The 9,503-nt window shown below is 47.0% G+C and overlaps 26 non-coding genes and 3 pseudogenes across 26 annotated transcripts; all 29 read left to right on the top strand.

Annotated features, from left to right (window-relative positions):
• Nucleotides 1–119: 119 nt before the first annotated feature.
• On the top strand, nucleotides 120–240 carry LOC116191884. The gene has a single exon (XR_004153954.1). It is a non-coding gene; the product is annotated as a 5S ribosomal RNA (ribosomal RNA).
• Nucleotides 241–462: 222 nt separating this feature from the next.
• LOC116191839 lies at nucleotides 463–582 on the top strand. Its single transcript, XR_004153915.1, has one exon. It is a non-coding gene; the product is annotated as a 5S ribosomal RNA (ribosomal RNA).
• A 192-nt stretch (nucleotides 583–774) lies between these two features.
• LOC116191820 lies at nucleotides 775–895 on the top strand. The gene has a single exon (XR_004153897.1). It is a non-coding gene; the product is annotated as a 5S ribosomal RNA (ribosomal RNA).
• Nucleotides 896–1,081: 186 nt separating this feature from the next.
• LOC116191656 lies at nucleotides 1,082–1,200 on the top strand. The gene has a single exon (XR_004153738.1). It is a non-coding gene; the product is annotated as a 5S ribosomal RNA (ribosomal RNA).
• A 218-nt stretch (nucleotides 1,201–1,418) lies between these two features.
• Nucleotides 1,419–1,542, top strand: LOC116191871. Its single transcript, XR_004153945.1, has one exon. It is a non-coding gene; the product is annotated as a 5S ribosomal RNA (ribosomal RNA).
• A 217-nt stretch (nucleotides 1,543–1,759) lies between these two features.
• On the top strand, nucleotides 1,760–1,878 carry LOC116191655. Its single transcript, XR_004153737.1, has one exon. It is a non-coding gene; the product is annotated as a 5S ribosomal RNA (ribosomal RNA).
• A 218-nt stretch (nucleotides 1,879–2,096) lies between these two features.
• Nucleotides 2,097–2,214, top strand: LOC116191842. Its single transcript, XR_004153918.1, has one exon. It is a non-coding gene; the product is annotated as a 5S ribosomal RNA (ribosomal RNA).
• A 202-nt stretch (nucleotides 2,215–2,416) lies between these two features.
• LOC116191909 lies at nucleotides 2,417–2,542 on the top strand (annotated as a pseudogene).
• A 219-nt stretch (nucleotides 2,543–2,761) lies between these two features.
• On the top strand, nucleotides 2,762–2,880 carry LOC116191654. Its single transcript, XR_004153736.1, has one exon. It is a non-coding gene; the product is annotated as a 5S ribosomal RNA (ribosomal RNA).
• Nucleotides 2,881–3,099: 219 nt separating this feature from the next.
• Nucleotides 3,100–3,221, top strand: LOC116191910. The gene has a single exon (XR_004153971.1). It is a non-coding gene; the product is annotated as a 5S ribosomal RNA (ribosomal RNA).
• Nucleotides 3,222–3,408: 187 nt separating this feature from the next.
• LOC116191819 lies at nucleotides 3,409–3,529 on the top strand. Its single transcript, XR_004153896.1, has one exon. It is a non-coding gene; the product is annotated as a 5S ribosomal RNA (ribosomal RNA).
• A 190-nt stretch (nucleotides 3,530–3,719) lies between these two features.
• LOC116191818 lies at nucleotides 3,720–3,840 on the top strand. The gene has a single exon (XR_004153895.1). It is a non-coding gene; the product is annotated as a 5S ribosomal RNA (ribosomal RNA).
• Nucleotides 3,841–4,056: 216 nt separating this feature from the next.
• On the top strand, nucleotides 4,057–4,177 carry LOC116191888. Its single transcript, XR_004153957.1, has one exon. It is a non-coding gene; the product is annotated as a 5S ribosomal RNA (ribosomal RNA).
• Nucleotides 4,178–4,392: 215 nt separating this feature from the next.
• Nucleotides 4,393–4,510, top strand: LOC116191841. The gene has a single exon (XR_004153917.1). It is a non-coding gene; the product is annotated as a 5S ribosomal RNA (ribosomal RNA).
• Nucleotides 4,511–4,701: 191 nt separating this feature from the next.
• LOC116191906 lies at nucleotides 4,702–4,829 on the top strand (annotated as a pseudogene).
• Nucleotides 4,830–5,018: 189 nt separating this feature from the next.
• Nucleotides 5,019–5,145, top strand: LOC116191897 (annotated as a pseudogene).
• A 221-nt stretch (nucleotides 5,146–5,366) lies between these two features.
• On the top strand, nucleotides 5,367–5,488 carry LOC116191852. The gene has a single exon (XR_004153927.1). It is a non-coding gene; the product is annotated as a 5S ribosomal RNA (ribosomal RNA).
• Nucleotides 5,489–5,676: 188 nt separating this feature from the next.
• LOC116191653 lies at nucleotides 5,677–5,795 on the top strand. Its single transcript, XR_004153735.1, has one exon. It is a non-coding gene; the product is annotated as a 5S ribosomal RNA (ribosomal RNA).
• Nucleotides 5,796–5,986: 191 nt separating this feature from the next.
• On the top strand, nucleotides 5,987–6,106 carry LOC116191851. The gene has a single exon (XR_004153926.1). It is a non-coding gene; the product is annotated as a 5S ribosomal RNA (ribosomal RNA).
• A 222-nt stretch (nucleotides 6,107–6,328) lies between these two features.
• On the top strand, nucleotides 6,329–6,447 carry LOC116191652. The gene has a single exon (XR_004153734.1). It is a non-coding gene; the product is annotated as a 5S ribosomal RNA (ribosomal RNA).
• A 220-nt stretch (nucleotides 6,448–6,667) lies between these two features.
• On the top strand, nucleotides 6,668–6,786 carry LOC116191650. The gene has a single exon (XR_004153732.1). It is a non-coding gene; the product is annotated as a 5S ribosomal RNA (ribosomal RNA).
• A 190-nt stretch (nucleotides 6,787–6,976) lies between these two features.
• LOC116191649 lies at nucleotides 6,977–7,095 on the top strand. The gene has a single exon (XR_004153731.1). It is a non-coding gene; the product is annotated as a 5S ribosomal RNA (ribosomal RNA).
• A 188-nt stretch (nucleotides 7,096–7,283) lies between these two features.
• LOC116191860 lies at nucleotides 7,284–7,400 on the top strand. Its single transcript, XR_004153935.1, has one exon. It is a non-coding gene; the product is annotated as a 5S ribosomal RNA (ribosomal RNA).
• A 220-nt stretch (nucleotides 7,401–7,620) lies between these two features.
• On the top strand, nucleotides 7,621–7,739 carry LOC116191648. Its single transcript, XR_004153730.1, has one exon. It is a non-coding gene; the product is annotated as a 5S ribosomal RNA (ribosomal RNA).
• A 190-nt stretch (nucleotides 7,740–7,929) lies between these two features.
• Nucleotides 7,930–8,045, top strand: LOC116191872. The gene has a single exon (XR_004153946.1). It is a non-coding gene; the product is annotated as a 5S ribosomal RNA (ribosomal RNA).
• Nucleotides 8,046–8,232: 187 nt separating this feature from the next.
• On the top strand, nucleotides 8,233–8,351 carry LOC116191793. The gene has a single exon (XR_004153872.1). It is a non-coding gene; the product is annotated as a 5S ribosomal RNA (ribosomal RNA).
• Nucleotides 8,352–8,571: 220 nt separating this feature from the next.
• On the top strand, nucleotides 8,572–8,689 carry LOC116191803. The gene has a single exon (XR_004153881.1). It is a non-coding gene; the product is annotated as a 5S ribosomal RNA (ribosomal RNA).
• A 220-nt stretch (nucleotides 8,690–8,909) lies between these two features.
• Nucleotides 8,910–9,028, top strand: LOC116191647. The gene has a single exon (XR_004153729.1). It is a non-coding gene; the product is annotated as a 5S ribosomal RNA (ribosomal RNA).
• Nucleotides 9,029–9,216: 188 nt separating this feature from the next.
• LOC116191799 lies at nucleotides 9,217–9,337 on the top strand. The gene has a single exon (XR_004153878.1). It is a non-coding gene; the product is annotated as a 5S ribosomal RNA (ribosomal RNA).
• Nucleotides 9,338–9,503: the final 166 nt, after the last annotated feature.

Genomic DNA, 9,503 nt, shown 5'->3' with positions numbered 1-9,503 from the left:
GTAAAGTTCGTGTGTGAAATGCACTCGATACTTTTTTTCTTTCGTTTCTGCGCTCATTTTTGCATTTTTTTTCATTAGCTCTACGGAGGAACAAAGTGAATTCGAGCGCAAAGGTTGACGGGTGCGATCATACCAGCACTAATGCACCGGATCCCATCAGAACTCCGAAGTTAAGCGTGCTGGGGAGAGAGAGTAGTACTAGGATGGGTGACCTCCTGGGAAGTCCTCGTGTTGCACCCCTCCTTTTTAATTTTTTTTTGCTGCTCGGGGAAACTGTCCGACGTTGGACGGGAATCCGATCGTTACGGTTAATGTTTTGGGCACGTGCTCACTCGCAAAAGGCGTAAAGTTCGTGTGTGAAATGCACTCGATACTTTTTTTCTTCGTTTCTGCGCTCATTTTTGCATTTTTTTTTCATTAGCTCTACGGAGGAACAAAGTGAATTCGAGCGCAAAGGTTGACGGGTGCGATCATACCAGCACTAATGCACCGGATCCCATCAGAACTCCGAAGTTAAGCGTGCTGGGCGCGAGAGTAGTACTAGGATGGGTGACCTCCTGGGAAGTCCTCGTGTTGCACCCCTCCTTTTTAATTTTTTTTTGCTGCTCGGGAAACTGTCCGACGTTGGACGGGAATCCGATCGTTACGGTTAATGTTTTGGGCACGTGCTATGCACTCGATACTTTTTTTCTTTCGTTTCTGCGATCATTTTTGCATTTTTTTTTCATTAGCTCTACGAGGAGGAACAAAGTGAATTCGAGCACAAAGGTTGACGGGTGCGATCATACCAGCACTAATGCACCGGATCCCATCAGAACTCCGAAGTTAAGCGTGCTTGGGCGAGAGAGTAGTACTAGGATGGGTGACCTCCTGGGAAGTCCTCGTGTTGCACCCCTCCTTTTTAATTTTTTTTTGCTGCTCGGGAAACTGTCCGACGTTGGACGGGAATCCGATCGTTACGGTTAATGTTTGGGCACGTGCTATGCACTCGATACTTTTTTCTTTCGTTCTGCGATCATTTTGCATTTTTTTTTCATTAGCTCTACGGAGGAACAAAGTGAATTCGAGCACAAAGGTTGACGGGTGCGATCATACCAGCACTAATGCACCGGATCCCATCAGAACTCCGAAGTTAAGCGTGCTTGGGCGAGAGTAGTACTAGGATGGGTGACCTCCTGGGAAGTCCTCGTGTTGCACCCCTCCTTTTTAATTTTTTTTTGCTGCTCGGGAAACTGTCCGACGTTGGACGGGAATCCCATCGTTACGGTTAATGTTTTGGCACGTGCTCACTCGCAAAAGGCGTAAGGTCGTGGTGAAATGCACTCGATACTTTTTTCTTTCGTTTCTGCGCTCATTTTTGCATTTTTTTTTCATTAGCTCTACGGAGGAACAAAGTGAATTCGAGCGCAAAGGTTGACGGGTGCGATCATACCAGCACTAATGCACCGGATCCCATCAGAACTCCGAAGTTAAGCGTGCTTGGGCGAGAGGAGAGTAGTACTAGGATGGGTGACCTCCTGGGAAGTCCTCGTGTTGCACCCCTCCTTTTTAATTTTTTTTGCTGCTCGGGAAACTGTCCGACGTTGGACGGGAATCCGATCGTTACGGTTAATGTTTTGGGCACGTGCTCACTCGCAAAAGGCGTAAAGTCGTGGTGAAATGCACTCGATACTTTTTTCTTTCGTTTCTGCGCTCATTTTTGCATTTTTTTTCATTAGCTCTACGGAGGAACAAAGTGAATTCGAGCGCAAAGGTTGACGGGTGCGATCATACCAGCACTAATGCACCGGATCCCATCAGAACTCCGAAGTTAAGCGTGCTTGGGCGAGAGTAGTACTAGGATGGGTGACCTCCTGGGAAGTCCTCGTGTTGCACCCCTCCTTTTTAATTTTTTTTTGCTGCTCGGGAAACTGTCCGACGTTGGACGGGAATCCCATCGTTACGGTTAATGTTTTGGGCACGTGCTCACTCGCAAAAGGCTAAAGTTCGTGGTGAAATGCACTCGATACTTTTTTCTTTCGTTTCTGCGCTCATTTTTGCATTTTTTTTCATTAGCTCTACGGAGGAACAAAGTGAATTCGAGCGCAAAGGTTGACGGGTGCGATCATACCAGCACTAATGCACCGGATCCCATCAGAACTCCGAAGTTAAGCGTGCTGGGCGAGAGTAGTACTAGGATGGGTGACCTCCTGGGAAGTCCTCGTGTTGCACCCTCCTTTTTTTTTTTTTTGCTGCTCGGGAAACTGTCCGACGTTGGACGGGAATCCGATCGTTACGGTTAATGTTTTGGGCACGTGTGGAAAGGCGTGTTCGTTTGCACTCGATACTTTTTTTCTTTCGTTTCTGCGATCATTTTTGCATTTTTTTTTCATTAGCTCTACGGAGGAACAAAGTGAATTCGAGCACAAAGGTTGACGGGTGCGATCATACCAGCACTAATGCACCGGATCCCATCAGAACTCCGAAGTTAAGCGTGCTTGAGTGGAGAGAGTGAGTAGTACTAGGATGGGTGACCTCCTGGGAAGTCCTCGTGTTGCACCTCCTTTTTAATTTTTTTTTGCTGCTCGGGAAACTGTCCGACGTTGGACGGGAATCCCATCGTTACGGTTAATGTTTTGGGCACGTGCTCACTCGCAAAAGGCGTAAAGTTCGTGTGTGAAATGCACTCGATACTTTTTTTCTTTCGTTTCTGCGCTCATTTTTGCATTTTTTTTCATTAGCTCTACGGAGGAACAAAGTGAATTCGAGCGCAAAGGTTGACGGGTGCGATCATACCAGCACTAATGCACCGGATCCCATCAGAACTCCGAAGTTAAGCGTGCTTGGGCGAGAGTAGTACTAGGATGGGTGACCTCCTGGGAAGTCCTCGTGTTGCACCCCTCCTTTTAATTTTTTTTTGCTGCTCGGGAAACTGTCCGACGTTGGACGGGAATCCGATCGTTACGGTTAATGTTTTGGGCACGTGCTCACTCGCAAAAGGCGTAAAGTTCGTGGTGAAATGCACTCGATACTTTTTTCTTTCGTTTCTGCGCTCATTTTTGCATTTTTTTTTCATTAGCTCTACGGAGGAACAAAGTGAATTCGAGCGCAAAGGTTGACGGGTGCGATCATACCAGCACTAATGCCGGATCCCATCAGAACTCCGAAGTTAAGCGTGCTTGGGCGAGAGTAGTACTAGGATGGGTGACCTCCTGGGAAGTCGGGAAGTCCTGTTGCACCCCTCCTTTTAATTTTTTTTTGCTGCTCGGGAAACTGTCCGACGTTGGACGGGAATCCGATCGTTACGGTTAATGTTTGGGCACGTGCTATGCACTCGATACTTTTTTTCTTTCGTTTCTGCGATTATTTTGCATTTTTTTTTCATTAGCTCTACGGAGGAACAAAGTGAATTCGAGCACAAAGGTTGACGGGTGCGATCATACCAGCACTAATGCACCGGATCCCATCAGAACTCCGAAGTTAAGCGTGCTTGGGCGAGAGAGTAGTACTAGGATGGGTGACCTCCTGGGAAGTCCTCGTGTTGCACCCCTCCTTTTTAATTTTTTTTTGCTGCTCGGGAAACTGTCCGACGTTGGACGGGAATCCGATCGTTACGGTTAATGTTTTGGGCACGTGCTATGCACTCGATACTTTTTTTCTTTCGTTTCTGCGATCATTTTTGCATTTTTTTTTCATTAGCTCTACGGAGGAACAAAGTGAATTCGAGCACAAAGGTTGACGGGTGCGATCATACCAGCACTAATGCACCGGATCCCATCAGAACTCCGAAGTTAAGCGTGCTTGGGCGAGAGAGTAGTACTAGGATGGGTGACCTCCTGGGAAGTCCTCGTGTTGCACCCCTCCTTTTTAATTTTTTTTTTGCTCGGGAAACTGTCCGACGTTGGACGGGAATCCATCGTTACGGTTAATGTTTTGGGCACGTGCTCACTCGCAAAAGGCGAAGTTCGTGTGTGAAATGCACTCGATACTTTTTTTCTTTCGTTTCTGCGATCATTTTTGCATTTTTTTTCATTAGCTCTACGGAGGAACAAAGTGAATTCGAGCGCAAAGGTTGACGGGTGCGATCATACCAGCACTAATGCACCGGATCCCATCAGAACTCCGAAGTTAAGCGTGCTGGGCGAGAGGAGTAGTACTAGGATGGGTGACCTCCTGGGAAGTCCTCGTGTTGCACCCCTCCTTTTTAATTTTTTTTTGCTGCTCGGGAAACTGTCCGACGTTGGACGGGAATCCGATCGTTACGGTTAATGTTTGGGCACGTGCTCACTCGCAAAAGGCGTAAAGTTCGTGAAATGCACTCGATACTTTTTTCTTTCGTTTCTGCGCTCATTTTTGCATTTTTTTTTCATTAGCTCTACGGAGAAAAAAGTGAATTCGAGCGCAAAGGTTGACGGGTGCGATCATACCAGCACTAATGCACCGGATCCCATCAGAACTCCGAAGTTAAGCGTGCTGGGCGAGAGTAGTACTAGGATGGGTGACCTCCTGGGAAGTCCTCGTGTTGCACCCTCCTTTTTAATTTTTTTTTGCTGCTCGGGAAACTGTCCGACGTTGGACGGGAATCCGATCGTTACGGTTAATGTTTTGGGCACGTGCTATGCACTCGATACTTTTTTTCTTTCGTTTCTGCGATCATTTTTGCATTTTTTTTCATTAGCTCTACGGAGGAGGAACAAAGTGAATTCGAGCGCAAAGGTTGACGGGTGCGATCATACCAGCACTAATGCACCGGATCCCATCAGAACTCCGAAGTTAAGCGTGCTTGGGCGAGAGTGAGCGAGAGTAGTACTAGGTGGGTGACCTCCTGGGAAGTCCTCGTGTTGCACCCCTCCTTTTTAATTTTTTTTTGCTGCTCGGGAAACTGTCCGACGTTGGACGGGAATCCGATCGTTACGGTTAATGTTTTGGGCACGTGCTATGCACTCGATACTTTTTTTCTTTCGTTTCTGCGATCATTTTTGCATTTTTTTTCATTAGCTCTACGGAGGAACAAAGTGAATTCGAGCACAAAGGTTGACGGGTGCGATCATACCAGCACTAATGCACCGGATCCCATCAGAACTCCGAAGTTAAGCGTGCGTGGGCTGAGGAGCGAGAGTAGTACTAGGATGGGTGACCTCCTGGGAAGTCCTCGTGTTGCACCCCTCCTTTTTAATTTTTTTTTGCTGCTCGGGAAACTGTCCGACGTTGGACGGGAATCCGATCGTTACGGTTAATGTTTTGGGCACGTGCTCACTCGCAAAGGCGTGAAGTTCGTGATTGAAATGCACTCGATACTTTTTTTCTTTCGTTTCTGCGCTCATTTTTGCATTTTTTTTTCATTAGCTCTACGGAGGAACAAAGTGAATTCGAGCGCAAAGGTTGACGGGTGCGATCATACCAGCACTAATGCACCGGATCCCATCAGAACTCCGAAGTTAAGCGTGCTTGGGCGAGAGTAGTACTACTAGGATGGGTGACCTCCTGGGAAGTCCTCGTGTTGCACCCCTCCTTTTTAATTTTTTTTGCTGCTCGGGAAACTGTCCGACGTTGGACGGGAATCCGATCGTTACGGTTAATGTTTTGGGCACGTGCTATGCACTCGATACTTTTTTTCTTTCGTTTCTGCGATTATTTTTGCATTTTTTTTTATTAGCTCTACGGAGGAACAAAGTGAATTCGAGCACAAAGGTTGACGGGTGCGATCATACCAGCACTAATGCACCGGATCCCATCAGAACTCCGAAGTTAAGCGTGCTTGGGCGAGAGTAGTACTAGGATGGGTGACCTCCTGGGAAGTCCTCGTGTTGCACCCCTCCTTTTTAATTTTTTTTTGCTGCTCGGGAAACTGTCCGACGTTGGACGGGAATCCGATCGTTACGGTTAATGTTTTGGGCACGTGCTATGCACTCGATACTTTTTTTTCTTTCGTTTCTGCGATCATTTTTGCATTTTTTTTTCATTAGCTCTACGGAGGAACAAAGTGAATTCGAGCACAAAGGTTGACTGGTGCGATCATACCAGCACTAATGCACCGGATCCCATCAGAACTCCGAAGTTAAGCGTGCTTGGGCGGAGAGTAGTACTAGGATGGGTGACCTCCTGGGAAGTCCTCGTGTTGCACCCCTCCTTTTTAATTTTTTTTTGCTGCTCGGGAAACTGTCCGACGTTGGACGGGAATCCATCGTTACGGTTAATGTTTTGGGCACGTGCTCACTCGCAAAAGGCGTAAAGTTCGTGTGTGTGAAATGCACTCGATACTTTTTTTCTTTCGTTTCTGCGCTCATTTTTGCATTTTTTTTCATTAGCTCTACGGAGGAACAAAGTGAATTCGAGCGCAAAGGTTGACGGGTGCGATCATACCAGCACTAATGCACCGGATCCCATCAGAACTCCGAAGTTAAGCGTGCTTGGGCGAGAGTAGTACTAGGATGGGTGACCTCCTGGGAAGTCCTCGTGTTGCACCCCTCCTTTTTAATTTTTTTTTGCTGCTCGGGAAACTGTCCGACGTTGGACGGGAATCCGATCGTTACGGTTAATGTTTTGGGCACGTGCTCACTCGCAAAAGGCGTAAAGTTCGTGGTGAAATGCACTCGATACTTTTTTCTTTCGTTTCTGCGCTCATTTTTGCATTTTTTTTTCATTAGCTCTACGGAGGAACAAAGTGAATTCGAGCGCAAAGGTTGACGGGTGCGATCATACCAGCACTAATGCACCGGATCCCATCAGAACTCCGAAGTTAAGCGTGCTTGGGCGAGAGTAGTACTAGGATGGGTGACCTCCTGGGAAGTCCTCGTGTTGCACCCCTCCTTTTTAATTTTTTTTTGCTGCTCGGGAAACTGTCCGACGTTGGACGGGAATCCGATCGTTACGGTTAATGTTTTGGGCACGTGCTATGCACTCGATACTTTTTTTCTTTCGTTTCTGCGATCATTTTTGCATTTTTTTTTCATTAGCTCTACGGAGGAACAAAGTGAATTCGAGCACAAAGGTTGACGGGTGCGATCATACCAGCACTAATGCACCGGATCCCATCAGAACTCCGAAGTTAAGCGTGCTTGGGCGAGAGTAGTACTAGGATGGGTGACCTCCTGGGAAGTCCTCGTGTTGCACCCCTCCTTTTTAATTTTTTTTTGCTGCTCGGGAAACTGTCCGACGTTGGACGGGAATCCGATCGTTACGGTTAATGTTTTGGGCACGTGCTATGCACTCGATACTTTTTTCTTTCGTTTCTGCGATCATTTTTGCATTTTTTTTTCATTAGCTCTACGGAGGAACAAAGTGAATTCGAGCAAAAGGTTGACGGGTGCGATCATACCAGCACTAATGCACCGGATCCCATCAGAACTCCGAAGTTAAGCGTGCGGGCGAGAGTAGTACTAGGATGGGTGACCTCCTGGGAAGTCCTCGTGTTGCACCCCTCCTTTTTAATTTTTTTTTGCTGCTCGGGAAACTGTCCGACGTTGGACGGGAATCCGATCGTTACGGTTAATGTTTTGGGCACGTGCTCACTCGCAAAAGGCGTAAAGTTCGTGGTGAAATGCACTCGATACTTTTTTCTTTCGTTTCTGCGCTCATTTTTGCATTTTTTTTTCATTAGCTCTACGGAGGAACAAAGTGAATTCGAGCGCAAAGGTTGACGGGTGCGATCATACCAGCACTAATGCACCGGATCCCATCAGAACTCCGAAGTTAAGCGTGCTTGGGCGAGAGTAGTACTAGGATGGGTGACCTCCTGGGAAGTCCTCGTGTTGCACCCCTCCTTTTTAATTTTTTTTTGCTGCTCGGGAAACTGTCCGACGTTGGACGGGAATCCGATCGTTACGGTTAATGTTTTGGGCACGTGCTATGCACTCGATACTTTTTTTCTTTCGTTTCTGCGATTATTTTTGCATTTTTTTTTCATTAGCTCTACGGAGGAACAAAGTGAATTCGAGCACAAAGGTTGACGGGTGCGATCATACCAGCACTAATGCACCGGATCCCATCAGAACTCCGAAGTTAAGCGTGCTTGGGCGAGAGTAGTACTAGGATGGGTGACCTCCTGGGAAGTCGTGTTGCACCCCCTTTTTAATTTTTTTTTGCTGCTCGGGAAACTGTCCGACGTTGGACGGGAATCCGATCGTTACGGTTAATGTTTTGGGCACGTGCTATGCACTCGATACTTTTTTTCTTTCGTTTCTGCGATCATTTTTGCATTTTTTTTTCATTAGCTCTACGGAGGAACAAAGTGAATTCGAGCACAAAGGTTGACGGTGCGATCATACCAGCACTAATGCACCGGATCCCATCAGAACTCCGAAGTTAAGCGTGCTTGGGCGAGAGTAGTACTAGGATGGGTGACCTCCTGGGAAGTCCTCGTGTTGCACCCCTCCTTTTTAATTTTTTTTTGCTGCTCGGGAAACTGTCCGACGTTGGACGGGAATCCGATCGTTACGGTTAATGTTTTGGGCACGTGCTCACTCGCAAAAGGCGTAAAGTTCGTGGTGAAATGCACTCGATACTTTTTTTCTTTCGTTTCTGCGATCATTTTTGCATTTTTTTTCATTAGCTCTACGGAGGAACAAAGTGAATTCGAGCGCAAAGGTTGACGGGTGCGATCATACCAGCACTAATGCACCGGATCCCATCAGAACTCCGAAGTTAAGCGTGCTTGGGCGAGAGTAGTACTAGATGGGTGACCTCCTGGGAAGTCCTCGTGTTGCACCCCTCCTTTTTAATTTTTTTTTGCTGCTCGGGAAACTGTCCGACGTTGGACGGGAATCCGATCGTTACGGTTAATGTTTTGGGCACGTGCTCACTCGCAAAAGGCGTAAAGTTGTGGTGAAATGCACTCGATACTTTTTTTCTTTCGTTTCTGCGCTCATTTTTGCATTTTTTTTTCATTAGCTCTACGGAGGAACAAAGTGAATTCGAGCGCAAAGGTTGACGGGTGCGATCATACCAGCACTAATGCACCGGATCCCATCAGAACTCCGAAGTTAAGCGTGCTTGGGCGAGAGTAGTACTAGGATGGGTGACCTCCTGGGAAGTCCTCGTGTTGCACCCCTCCTTTTAATTTTTTTTTGCTGCTCGGGAAACTGTCCGACGTTGGACGGGAATCCGATCGTTACGGTTAATGTTTTGGGCACGTGCTATGCACTCGATACTTTTTTTCTTTCGTTTCTGCGATCATTTTTGCATTTTTTTTCATTAGCTCTACGGAGGAACAAAGTGAATTCGAGCACAAAGGTTGACGGGTGCGATCATACCAGCACTAATGCACCGGATCCCATCAGAACTCCGAAGTTAAGCGTGCTTGGGCGAGAGTAGAGTACTAGGATGGGTGACCTCCTGGGAAGTCCTCGTGTTGCACCCCTCCTTTTTAATTTTTTTTTGCTGCTCGGGAAACTGTCCGACGTTGGACGGGAATCCGATCGTTACGGTTAATGTTTTGGGCACGTGCTATGCACTCGATACTTTTTTCTTTCGTTTCTGCGATCATTTTTGCATTTTTTTTTCATTAGCTCTACGGAGGAACAAAG

Source organism: Punica granatum, unplaced genomic scaffold (assembly GCF_007655135.1).
Source record: "Punica granatum isolate Tunisia-2019 unplaced genomic scaffold, ASM765513v2 Contig00627, whole genome shotgun sequence".
Classification (NCBI taxonomy): domain Eukaryota; kingdom Viridiplantae; phylum Streptophyta; class Magnoliopsida; order Myrtales; family Lythraceae; genus Punica; species Punica granatum.
The sequence above is the reverse complement of the archived record's forward strand: the minus strand, read 5'-3'. Positions and strand labels throughout refer to the sequence as shown.